We start from the raw sequence: 10857 nt of genomic DNA, 5'->3' as shown, positions 1-10857 counted from the left end.
GCTGAGATTTGAATTTTATATAATTTTCACTTGTCACAGACTGTTATTCTTCTTTGGATTTCCTAAAACGCATTTAAAAACGTAAAAACTCTCTTAACCGGCAGACCACACAAAACAGGCAGTGAGGTGGGTCCGGCCCTCGGGCCAGAGTTTACAGATCCCGCTCTGGTCCGCGGTCTCAGCCTTGGCTGCACCTAAGCATAACCTGGAGAACTTTCGAAGGTGCCGATGCCTGGGGCCCACCCGCAAAGATTCTGGTTTAATTTGTCTGGGTTGCGTCTGGACTTCGTGTGTTTTCGAAGCTCTCCAGGTGACTCCAGCGTGCAGCCAGGCCTGAGACCTCTGCTCTCGTCCTGCCCACTGTGGGAGCCCAGCAGGTGACAAACGGCCTCCTCCACCTCTCACCACTTTGGTGACCTTAGGAAACTTGGTTAAGGTCTCTGTGCTTTGATTTCTTCATCTGTCAAATGTGGATAATAATTCTCCCTTCACAGGGGTGTTGTGAGTAGTAGATGCCAAATCCTTATAACGTGCTTAGACAGTGCCCAGCACATAATTTCTAGGATAATTGTAGTAGGTGTTTTGTTTTTTGACAGTGATCCATCACATACTCAAAAGATCATTGTCAAGTCACCATTCAGGCTCCTTCCCCAAAGTGTGTCCCCTGGAACGCTGGGGCCATGAGATGCTCCACTGGAAAAGTGGGAATGGGGTTCTGTGGTCAAAGAGGTTTGGGGAACTGCTCTGGACTCAGCCCGAGGCGGCATGTATAGCTTCTGGACACTGAGGCAGAGCAGGAGGTGTAAGTGGCTTTGCAGTAACAGGTTCACGAGTTTCTAAAACTCCCACCCAGGGGAGAGCTGAGCAGGGGCCAAGTGGACATCAGTAGCTGCTGGCCAGGTGCTTGCGCCTCCTGCATTCCTCCAGTGGGCGTCTCACAGCCATTCCCCAGGGGCGCCCGCGATTCCCATGGGGCTACCTTGCCAAGAGTGGCTGCGGAGCTTGCTCAGAATGGGCTGAGGGTCAGAGGACCTGAGGACCAAGCCTCGTGGGAAAGCGACAGCTTCACTTGCCCCTTGAAGAGTGGCTGAGACACAAGTCAACCCCCAAAGCCACAGCCCCTTGCACCGTGGAGATGCTGCGGGGGGATCCTTACTTCCGGCCGTATTCATACACCCTTCAAGATCTCGCGTTGAGACGGACGGCACACGCAACCTGGAGTGGGATTCGCTTTGCAGCTGGAGAGACAGTAAACACGCAGGTGCTCTGCCAGGAACATGTTTATAAAGCAACAGAAGAGCAGGGAAAAACGGGTGCTGGGACGGACAGTGGGACAGAACAGTCAACCGCTCAGGCTCCTTGTTGGGGCGTCACGGGGCCAGAAGGGGCACCATCACCTCTACAATGACCTCCGCCTCGTGGGAGGGAGTGGGGAGTGCGTGTGTGCCGGGGGGGGGGGGTGCGACAGGAACCCGTGCTTTGCAGAACCAGGGGCTGGCCTTGCCGGGGGTGTATTTTCCGAATCGAAATCAGGACGGGTGCTCTGATGCAGGATCGGTGGCCTCTTCTGGGTGCCAGGGCCCTCTAGCCCCTCCTTACCTGTGGTGTGGTCCAGGACGGGCAGTGTGGCATCTCCTGGGAGCTTGGTAGAAATGTGGGATCCTGGACCCGGCTCCTGACCCACTGAATCAGAGTCTCTGGCTGTGGGGCCCAGCCATGAGGGTTTTAATAGTTCTCTGTCTGTGTACGATCAAGTTTGAGAGACACGGGGTCTAGGACACGGAGGAGAGACCAGAAATATTGGACATCAGGGACATTTGGATGATTCGGGCACATCTGCATTCAGATGTGAGTTGGCAGATCTGAGATCCGGTTTGCCCAGTTAATGCCCAGCAATGATGAACTTGCGGGCTCCGAGCCCTGCCTCCTGGCTGGAACTGGTCTTTATTTTTAGAGGAAACCAAATGGAGCACCTGGGCCTGGGGCCCTCAGTCACTGGGTTTTCTGACTCTCAGGAGCTTCCCTGGGGGGCTGTGGTTCCTTTACAGTGTGGGGCAGCAGGGGGAGGGGGGTGCCATGCCCTTGTGGTCCTGTGAGCCTGTTGCATGTGCTCTCTGGAGCTGTCAATAAAGAGATGATGATTAAGAAGCTGACTTGTCTCTCTCTGCCCCTCCAGGAGACGGTCTGTCTGTGCAGGCAGTGGGCATTGTCAGGGCCTGTGGAGGGAACTCTAAGCCTGGCACTTCCCCTGCCACTTCGCCCTCATTCACTCCACACCTTTGATGGGGTGTTCGCGCTGAGCTGAGCAGTAACAAGGCTGCAGGGCTCTGCTGTCCCCTGGACCTCATCATGGCCCTTCACCCAGACTCTCGGGTGGGAGTTTCATATTTTTATCTCCCTCCCCATGTTTGGGTTGGGACACTTCAAATCTCTTTGAGGTGCCAAAGAGATGACGAGGCTGTCACAGCATCACAGACGTGGAAGGCCGAGTGCAGAGAAAAGCAGATGCCAACTTCAGCGAAATGATCAAAGTGCCACCTGAAGCCAGGCCTGAGCAGGCTCAGATGCCATCCTGGGGAAGGGTGTCAACTGGAGAGGGGTGGCCTGGCTTGGCACAGGAAGGACGTCTCTTATCTCAGGGGCAGCTCCAGCCAGCACCGCTCGGCACCCTGACCAGGCCATCCTAAGCCCGGCTGATCAGAGCGAGGCTGCGTTTTGGCTCTCAGTGGCTCTGCACCCTAAGCCAAGGCAGGGCCACACCCTCGTGGCATCCGGGGTACCCAGAGACACGGGATGTCCTTAAGGGCCTGATGTCCTTGTAGGGAGCTTCCTGTCCAGGCACCACCGAGGGACAGGCTCCTACAGCCTGGACGGAGGAAACTCTCTAATCCAGCGTTCCCCAAAACATGGCCCCGGGATCCCCAGCATTAGGATCCTCTGGGGAGCAAACCCAGGTTTCTAAGTCCCACCTGGGCCTCTGACTCAGAATCTCTAGGGGTGGGCTTGGGAATCTGCATTTGATAAGACCCCCCCCCCCCCCAGGGTTGAGAACAGCTGCACCAAACCTTCCTGAGAACTCACTTTCCTCCCTGCTCAGGCCCCAGGGAGCTGGGGGACCTCCCTGGGGGTGTTCTGAGGAATAAGCCCAGAAGACCCCCCTTCATGTAGGCTTTGCAAGTCATAGCCTGTCTGTCCCAACTGCTCAACGCTGCCATCGTAGCCCAAAAGCAGGCGTAGATGCCACGGAAGCGAATGAACACAAACGAATGAGCACAGCTACATTCCAATAAAACTTTATTTACACAAAAGGGCAGTGGCTGGATCTGCCCACAGGCTGTGGTTTGCCAACCTCTGATCTATACCGCTGACCCCTGGTCAATGGTTGCAGAAATGTCTGCTGGACTTCTAAAAACCCCTTCTGTCCGGAGATGTCGACTCGAACCCATTTCCACTAATGAGGGTCAGAGCAGTGCTGAAGCGAGGGGTCCAGACCAGTCAAACCCAAGGCCACGGGGATTTTGGCTCTCTGTGCTGGCAGCCTCATGCTGCCCTCAGGGGATCAGGCAGCTGGACTAGGGATGTATCAGCCAGGGTTCTCCAGAAAAACAGAACCAATAGGATATTTATATCTATATATCTTTCAATGTCTATTTATTTACATATCTCTTCTTTATATATGTATTTATACAGATTTATTTTCGGGAATTGGCTGACACTATTGTAGGGGCCAGCAAGTCTGACATCTGTAGGGCAGGCCAGGAGGCCAGAAACTCAGTCTTAAGGCTGCATTTCTTCTTTTCCAAAACCTCAGTTTTTTGCTTTTGAGGTCTTCAACTGATTGGCTGAGGCCCACCCACATTCTGGAGGATAATCTCCTTCACTTGAAGTCAGCTGCTGGTTAGATGTTGACCAAATCTGCAAAATGCCTTCACAGCAACACCTGGATTAGTGTGTGATTAAATCCTCGGGCACCACTGCCTGGCTATGTTGACACAGAAAATTGACCATCACAAGGGGGGCTTCTGGAGTGCCACTCCCCAGCTTCGGCTCCAGATCACAGCACGGGACCGGTAGCGGAGTTGTGTTTGGCATATGGCAAAGCTCTGGGCTTCCTTACTACGTTGCCAGCTCGAGCATCAGGTGGCAGCAGTGGCCGCCATCTGTCAGGGACATGGGCATGCAGGCCCTGGTGTGCCCAGACAAGTGTCTGCTCGGTGTCGAGACATGAATCCTGGTTGGGGTGGGGTGGGGGAGGGCGATGTGAACGGACATGTGACTGGATAGGCAACAGGTGCCCTTCATTGTACGCCCCCCACGATGGGTAACCTGAAACCCACACGTTTGTGCCAGGGACCAGGACAGGAAGCCTGGGCTCCTTCCACACTGGGGATTGGCCAGTGCAGCAGGGCACGTTGGTCAGCTCGGCACACCGTGGTCCTAAACTGTCTCTCCGTGTCCCCGGCTTTGACCTTGTGTCAGTGCCTGGCAGGGAGCGGAACGCATTCATCCGAACGCATCCCTGGCCTCTGTGTATTGAGCCGTGTCCACCACGAGAGGCAGCCACCCTCTTGCGTAGCAGAAAATTGTTGGACCCCATTCTGCAGAGGAGGAAAATAAAGGCACGGAGAAATAAAGGCCGCTTGTCCAAAGTGGTGCAGCTACTTAATGGCAGTGCCCGGGGCCCCACTCAAGTCTCACTGACTTGAAAACCTGGTTGTGTCCACCGACCCCATGTTGCCCCCGCAATGCCCCAAGTTTACGGAGCACCTGCCAGGAGTCGGTCACCTAGCCTCGCCCCCACCCCCACCCACTCCCCAGCTCACAGGAGCCCTGCAGCTCATCCAGGATCACCAAGGATGTGGTCAGGCTCCACAGGGGACAGGGGCTCTGCCGGACAGGCCTTGGCCCTGAGCTGCCAGAACCAAGGTCATGCACTGACCTTCAGGCCACCTCCCAGAGGGCTCCTCAAAGAGGAAGGGGGTCAGGGTTCCCTCCAGGTGCTTCCCAACTGGTGGAGCTGTGGAAGCACGCTGCCCGACCCCTCTGCCTGCTTCCTCATTCTTTTCTTTTCTCTCCTCCCCTCCTGGGCACCAGCTCCCTCGCTGCCCCTCAGCAAGAGAGGTGAGACCTCACGGAGCCTGCCGCAGAGCCAGACCCGAAAGCCAGTGGCAGGGAGCCGGCCCAGCAGAAGAGGGTGAAAGCAAACACCGAGATAAACCCCAGCAGATAGCCTCCTCGGGGGCCAGCCGCGGGCTTGGCGGCCACAACCGGCCTGGTTTGTGTGTCTGAGCAGCCTCTAAGGCGCAGCCAGAGCCCTCAGATGCCTCCCTTGGAATTCCCACCCGTCCCCGTGGAGAGGCGGGAGGCCTGACAGAGGGAAGGAGGTGGCAGCCCGAACTCAGACAGAAGTGGGACAGAGGGACAGAACCGGGACGGGCAGTGGGAGACGTAAGGCAGTCAGTGCACGTTTAGTGAGGGCCTGTGCGTGCACACATAAACACGTGTGTACACACACGTGTGCACACGTGCGTCTAGTGACATAGAGAGGACTGCTGGAGTAGGATAAGGGGAAGAAGACAATGCCACAGGGCAGAGACTTAGACAGCAGCGGGGGGCTGTCTTTGTCGTGGGCAATAGCCTCTCACATCCACATTCTTCCTGGCTCGTGTCTCACACAACCAGTTTCCTGGAATACAGGGCACAGGTAGTTTCCTTTTCTGCCTTTTTCACGCTCACCAAGGGGTCCACAGGGCATTCAGATGGGTTCTCTGATGCCCACCTTGAGTGCATGGGTCTCTGGAGGGACAGGGAAATGTCACTAAGTGTTTGGGGCCGCCTTGCCAGGATGGGGCTAGCCCAGCACTAATTTTCATAGGACTCTGATGAGGTGGCGAAGCAAGAGGGACATTAGGAATCATTGGCTGCACTTTAAGGCTCAGGAGGAGCATTCAAGGAGGCTGCCTGGGGCCTGTAAAAGTCGGCGGTGGATGCTGCTGCAGGTTCGAATTCTGTGCCATTGGGACAAATATTTCAGAATCAGCCCCCCTTCCTTCTGACTAGTCACAGAAACAAATGCCTCCTCTGGAGAGGGGGCTCTCACACCTCCCACAGTGTCCAGGCTCCTGCAGAAAGCCCTGGGAGAGGGGACAGCAAATGGCCCACCCAACTCCCTGCACGCATGTGATTCCCCACATGTGGGTCCCCTTCCTGACTCTGAGTGAACCGTGCTGCAGACACGGCCAATTGCACTAAGCAGCCGTAATGGCGTTTGAGACTTTCAGAATCTTGGCATCAGCCAGAGGCTGGGCTGAAGGACAGGGGATGAAGTCTGGGAGCCCAGGAGAGCCACCCCGACTCCAATCCTCCAGGGCTCCGTTTGATTCCTTCACCTGCTCCAGCCCCCTTCCCTGCTGTCTTTAGATCACGTCTACAGATACAAAGACCAACACTGACAACCAAACACCCAGGCCACCCAACCCTGCCAGACCTCAGGGTGGGACACACAGCGCCGGCATGTTTGTGACAAGCTAAGCAGAAACACCGGCGGAAAGGTCTCCAGACAGAATCCCAGCTTTAATCCCTGTGCCACCAAGGGGCCACGGCTCTGCCTTCCGGGCCCTTCTCTGACATGGTGGGCCCTGCTCTCTTACAGGTGCAGGTGGCTTTCAGACAGTGTTTTGGTTATTTTCTCTGCCTTGATTCTTGTGGCTTGATTTATCCACTTGGGGAAGGAAGTGGCTGGACCACATCAGAATTGTTGGGTGTCCAGTACAGTGTAGACTGAAGGACAGCTGGAAATCATTTCAAAGCCTTTCCCTTTTCAGTGCCTCCTTTGTGCCTCACACAGCCCGGGGAATGACTGTCACTATCCCCATTTTCTAGATGCAAAAAAAAATTCATAGAGATTAAGTGCTAACCCAAGGTCACCCAGATACAAAGTGGCAGCACTGGAGGTGGAGGCTGGGGAGGCAGCAGCATGCAGAAATGCTGAGGTCGGTCTCCCAGGCTTTGCTAGCGGGAAAGGGGCATGAGCATCATCTCTCCATCTCGTCTGCTGCTCCAATCCAACAGGCATTTATCATGGGCCAGGAGATGCTGAGAGCTGCTGAAGGATGCTGTATTCTTTCAGAGCAGCAGCGCAGCTATTTGCTAACTGAGCATTTATGAAGTGCCAGGAGCTGTGCCAGGCTTGCTGTGTGAATTATCCCATGTGATCCCCACAATTACTCTGAGGCTTGGCACGGCTAGATAACTGGCCCAAGATCCCTCTGCCGGGAGGAAGCAAGGCAGGGATCTAAAATAGGCCTTTACCTAAAGGACACAAGCAACCATGAGAAAGAAATGGCTTCATCAGCCATTTGCATGACCAGTGGCATGGACCAAATGGCTTCCGGGGCAGAGCCTGGACTGTAGTGGCATCCTGAGGACAAGCAGAGAGGTGGGCGGCAGGTCCTCCAGGTGCCCCTGATAGGAGGAAGCAGTACACGCATGTTGTTCAGCTGCTGCACGTCAGTCAATTCCCTGAGCATCTACTGTGCACCAGGCACGGGGCGGAGCGTCAAGGTCGAAGACCCTCCGAGGGCTTGCAGTTTAGTTGGGGGGACAGGCAATAAACAAGTAAACAAGTAAGTTGAAAGGACAAGACCTTGATAAGTGCTACGAAGATAGTACAACCATCTTGGAAAACAGTTTGGCAATTTCGTAAAAAGTTAAATATACACCTGCCACACGATCCAGCCATTCCACTGGGATATTTACCCAAGTAGGTAACTATTTCCTGAATAAATGAATGAATGAATGAATCTATTCCACATGTCAGTGTCGGGAGGCACAAAGATGAAACTTGACTGAGACAGACAGGATTGGTGAGGGACATGAAAAATTTAAACTTGAATTCCAAAATGTACTCACTGAAAACATGACCCCAAAGCCTTGTGGAATGTGCTTTGTGAGGTCCCTGTGTCCTTCCCTAGTCAGGACTGGATCTGGCTCCTCTGAGAACGCAGATAGTTTCTCTTTCCTTTGTTCTTCTGGCCGCTCCCCCAACCCCAGCCGGCTCTGCCCCCTCCCCCGTGCCTCTGGCCCAGCTGGTGGGGATGAATTCAGGGTCACTGTGTGAGCTGCAGGGACAGTCCACAGACCCAGCCTTGTGCTTCCTTCAGCTCCAAGCTATCTTTCCTCCGTGCCTCGCTCCATCCTTTGGGTCTCAGGCTGTATTCCCCTGCAGTGTAGCCTTGGAGCTGAGCGGGTCCCGGAGCCAGACTTCGGTCCCCAGGCTGTTTCATACCAACTAGTGGTGTGCCTTTGGGCAAGCCTCTTGACTTCTCTTCGCCTTAATCACCTTTTTGTAAATCAGGATAAGAATAGTATCTACACCAGGGGGTTTTTGTGAGCATTTATTATGAAGCACTTTTCACGCTGTCCGCCACAAAATAAGGACTCAATAAATGTCACTCTAATCCCAGAAGGTGTTGTGCATTTTCTCCTTACAAGGCGAGCACGGTTTTCTTACACACCTAAGGCTTGGATTAAACACCTCTAGGATCTGGGGTGGATGGGGAATATTTCTTAGAAGGAGATTGATAAATAAGAATATAATAATGTTATAATATCCACCACTTATTGAGGAATTACTCTTTTCTAGGTACTCTGCTGATAACAATAGTTAACTCATAATTAATAATAAAAATAGTAGTCAACCCTGATTTAGTGCTTACTGTACACCAGGCACCATTCTAAATGGTTTTCGTGTATTCACAATCCGATCAACCCTTTGAGGAAGATCTTATTATCCACATTTTACAGATGAGGAAACTGAGGCACAGAGAGGCAAAGCGACTTGCCCAAGTTCAACCAGTAAGTGGACAAAGCCAGGACTCAGACTCCTGTCGCTCTGGTCTTCAGCTAGTCCTCTGTGCTCTAAATCCTGAAAAGTCAAACTAGATGTGGCCTTTTGGCACGTCTCTAACGCGGACCAACCCTCAATGACAACGGCAGATGCTGTGCTGCTCTGGCCCCTGGTCTGGAGGGCTGTGTTTCCAAACGGGCCATTAAACTGGTGGGCGGGCCCTGCAAAGTCCCCTCGCCCATCCAGAAGAATCCTTTCTTGTTCCTGGAGAGAGCATGGGTGAGACGAAGAGCACGTTGATATGGTCTCAGGACACACCCAGGCAGTTTGGCATGTTTCCACGCGGTTTCTCCCCTCCTGAAAAGAAGAACAAACACTCATGTTGACGCAAATAACCCATAACCAATCTATACATCGAAGTTGGAGTGAGTTTATTATGAGCCAGATTTGAGGACCATAGAGCTGGGGAGAGTCTTTCCACAAAGGAATGGAGTTCTCCAAAGAAGTGGGGGTGTACAGGGTGCTTATATACCGTCAAAGAGCATCTATCACATATGATTGAAATGTCCCTTTTACAATAGTCACCAGATTGCGACTGATGGACACAGCAGGTGGCAGGTCTGTTGTCTAGAGCTGGTGGTCACAGGTGAGCACAGCAATCAATTCCTAGCCTAGGGAGAGATGCTTATCCTTAAGGAAATGCCAATGTGGGGGAAGTTGCACCTTTATCTTAAGGGCATTTGTTCTTGCCTTTGGGACACAGCACATGCTTAAAGCAGATATACAATGCATGCTCAGTGGCCACGTCAGGCCCTTTGGGAAAAAATAAGGTTAGGCCGAATTAGTTTTACACCAAATGGTTTCCTCATATACTCCAATATATCCTATTGTTTGCTGTTTGTTTATACTCAGATGGACCCCCAGGGGACCCTCACCCCCGATGACTCTAAAATGAAGGCTGATGTTCTCCAAATGAATGTTTTCTCTGGTTACGGTGAAGGATGGGGTGGGGAGGAGGATGGAGGTAGTAGGCATTAACGTTTCTATTCTGGGGTGGGGACAGGTCAAGAGTCTTTAAGAGAGATACCAGGTGAGACAGACCTTTTGTTCCTGAATTCCTTCCATTCACAGCCGAGGGGCAGACAGTGTGTTGATAGAATCTTTTTCTTCTCCAGTCTTCTTCCTTCTGGAGACAGGTGTGTCCTATAGGTTTTCTGCTTGCTTTTCAGCTAGATTTGTTCTAAAGCTTCTGGTATGTTGACTCATGCAGGCTCCAAGCAGCTCGCCTCTTGTGTGCTGATGATAACAATATCTTACGTGTAGTCCCCATTTACTGACTGCCAGGCACTGTTCTGGGCACTTTACCTTGACAAAGACTGTATCCTTGACCAAACCTTAGTAGGCTCCTCTGAGCCCTGTTCTTGACTAGGCCTCGACCTTGGCCTTCTATGTCCCTTCTGTCCTTGGTAGGTCTGCACTGCCCAGTTTTAGCAAGAATCTTGCTAAGTCGGCTTAGTGAGAATCCCCCACCTTTGATCTCTGATCAAGTTTCTCACCCCCCACCTTTGATGTCTAAGTCCCTGGCCTGCCTTTAGCAAGAATCCTGTTGGGTCAGTTAAGCAAGAATTCCCCTCCTCTTGCTTCCTCTTAGTAATTTTCCATCCACTGACCCCTTACTCTGCTGCTTGGCTAGAAATCTCCACTTGTTCTTGCTGTCTTCTTGGAGCTGAACTTGACCTCTCTCCCCTCTTGCAATATCCCAATTGCAATATTCTTGAATAAACTCTTCCTTACCGTTTTAACCAGTGTCAGAATAATTTTTTCTCATCAACATGAATCAGTTCATTTATCTGCACAAGGATCCCATGAGGTAGGTATTGTAAATGTCTCCACTTTAACACTCGGAAGGAGAGAGGATGCCCCAGGGAATGAGACATCAGCTGTTGCCCCATCGGCAGTTTGCACCTGGACGCTCCCCCCAGTTCTCCTGGATACACGTGGTCCCATCA

Source organism: Equus asinus, chromosome 5 (assembly GCF_041296235.1).
Source record: "Equus asinus isolate D_3611 breed Donkey chromosome 5, EquAss-T2T_v2, whole genome shotgun sequence".
Classification (NCBI taxonomy): domain Eukaryota; kingdom Metazoa; phylum Chordata; class Mammalia; order Perissodactyla; family Equidae; genus Equus; species Equus asinus.
Note: the sequence above shows the minus strand (reverse complement) of the source record.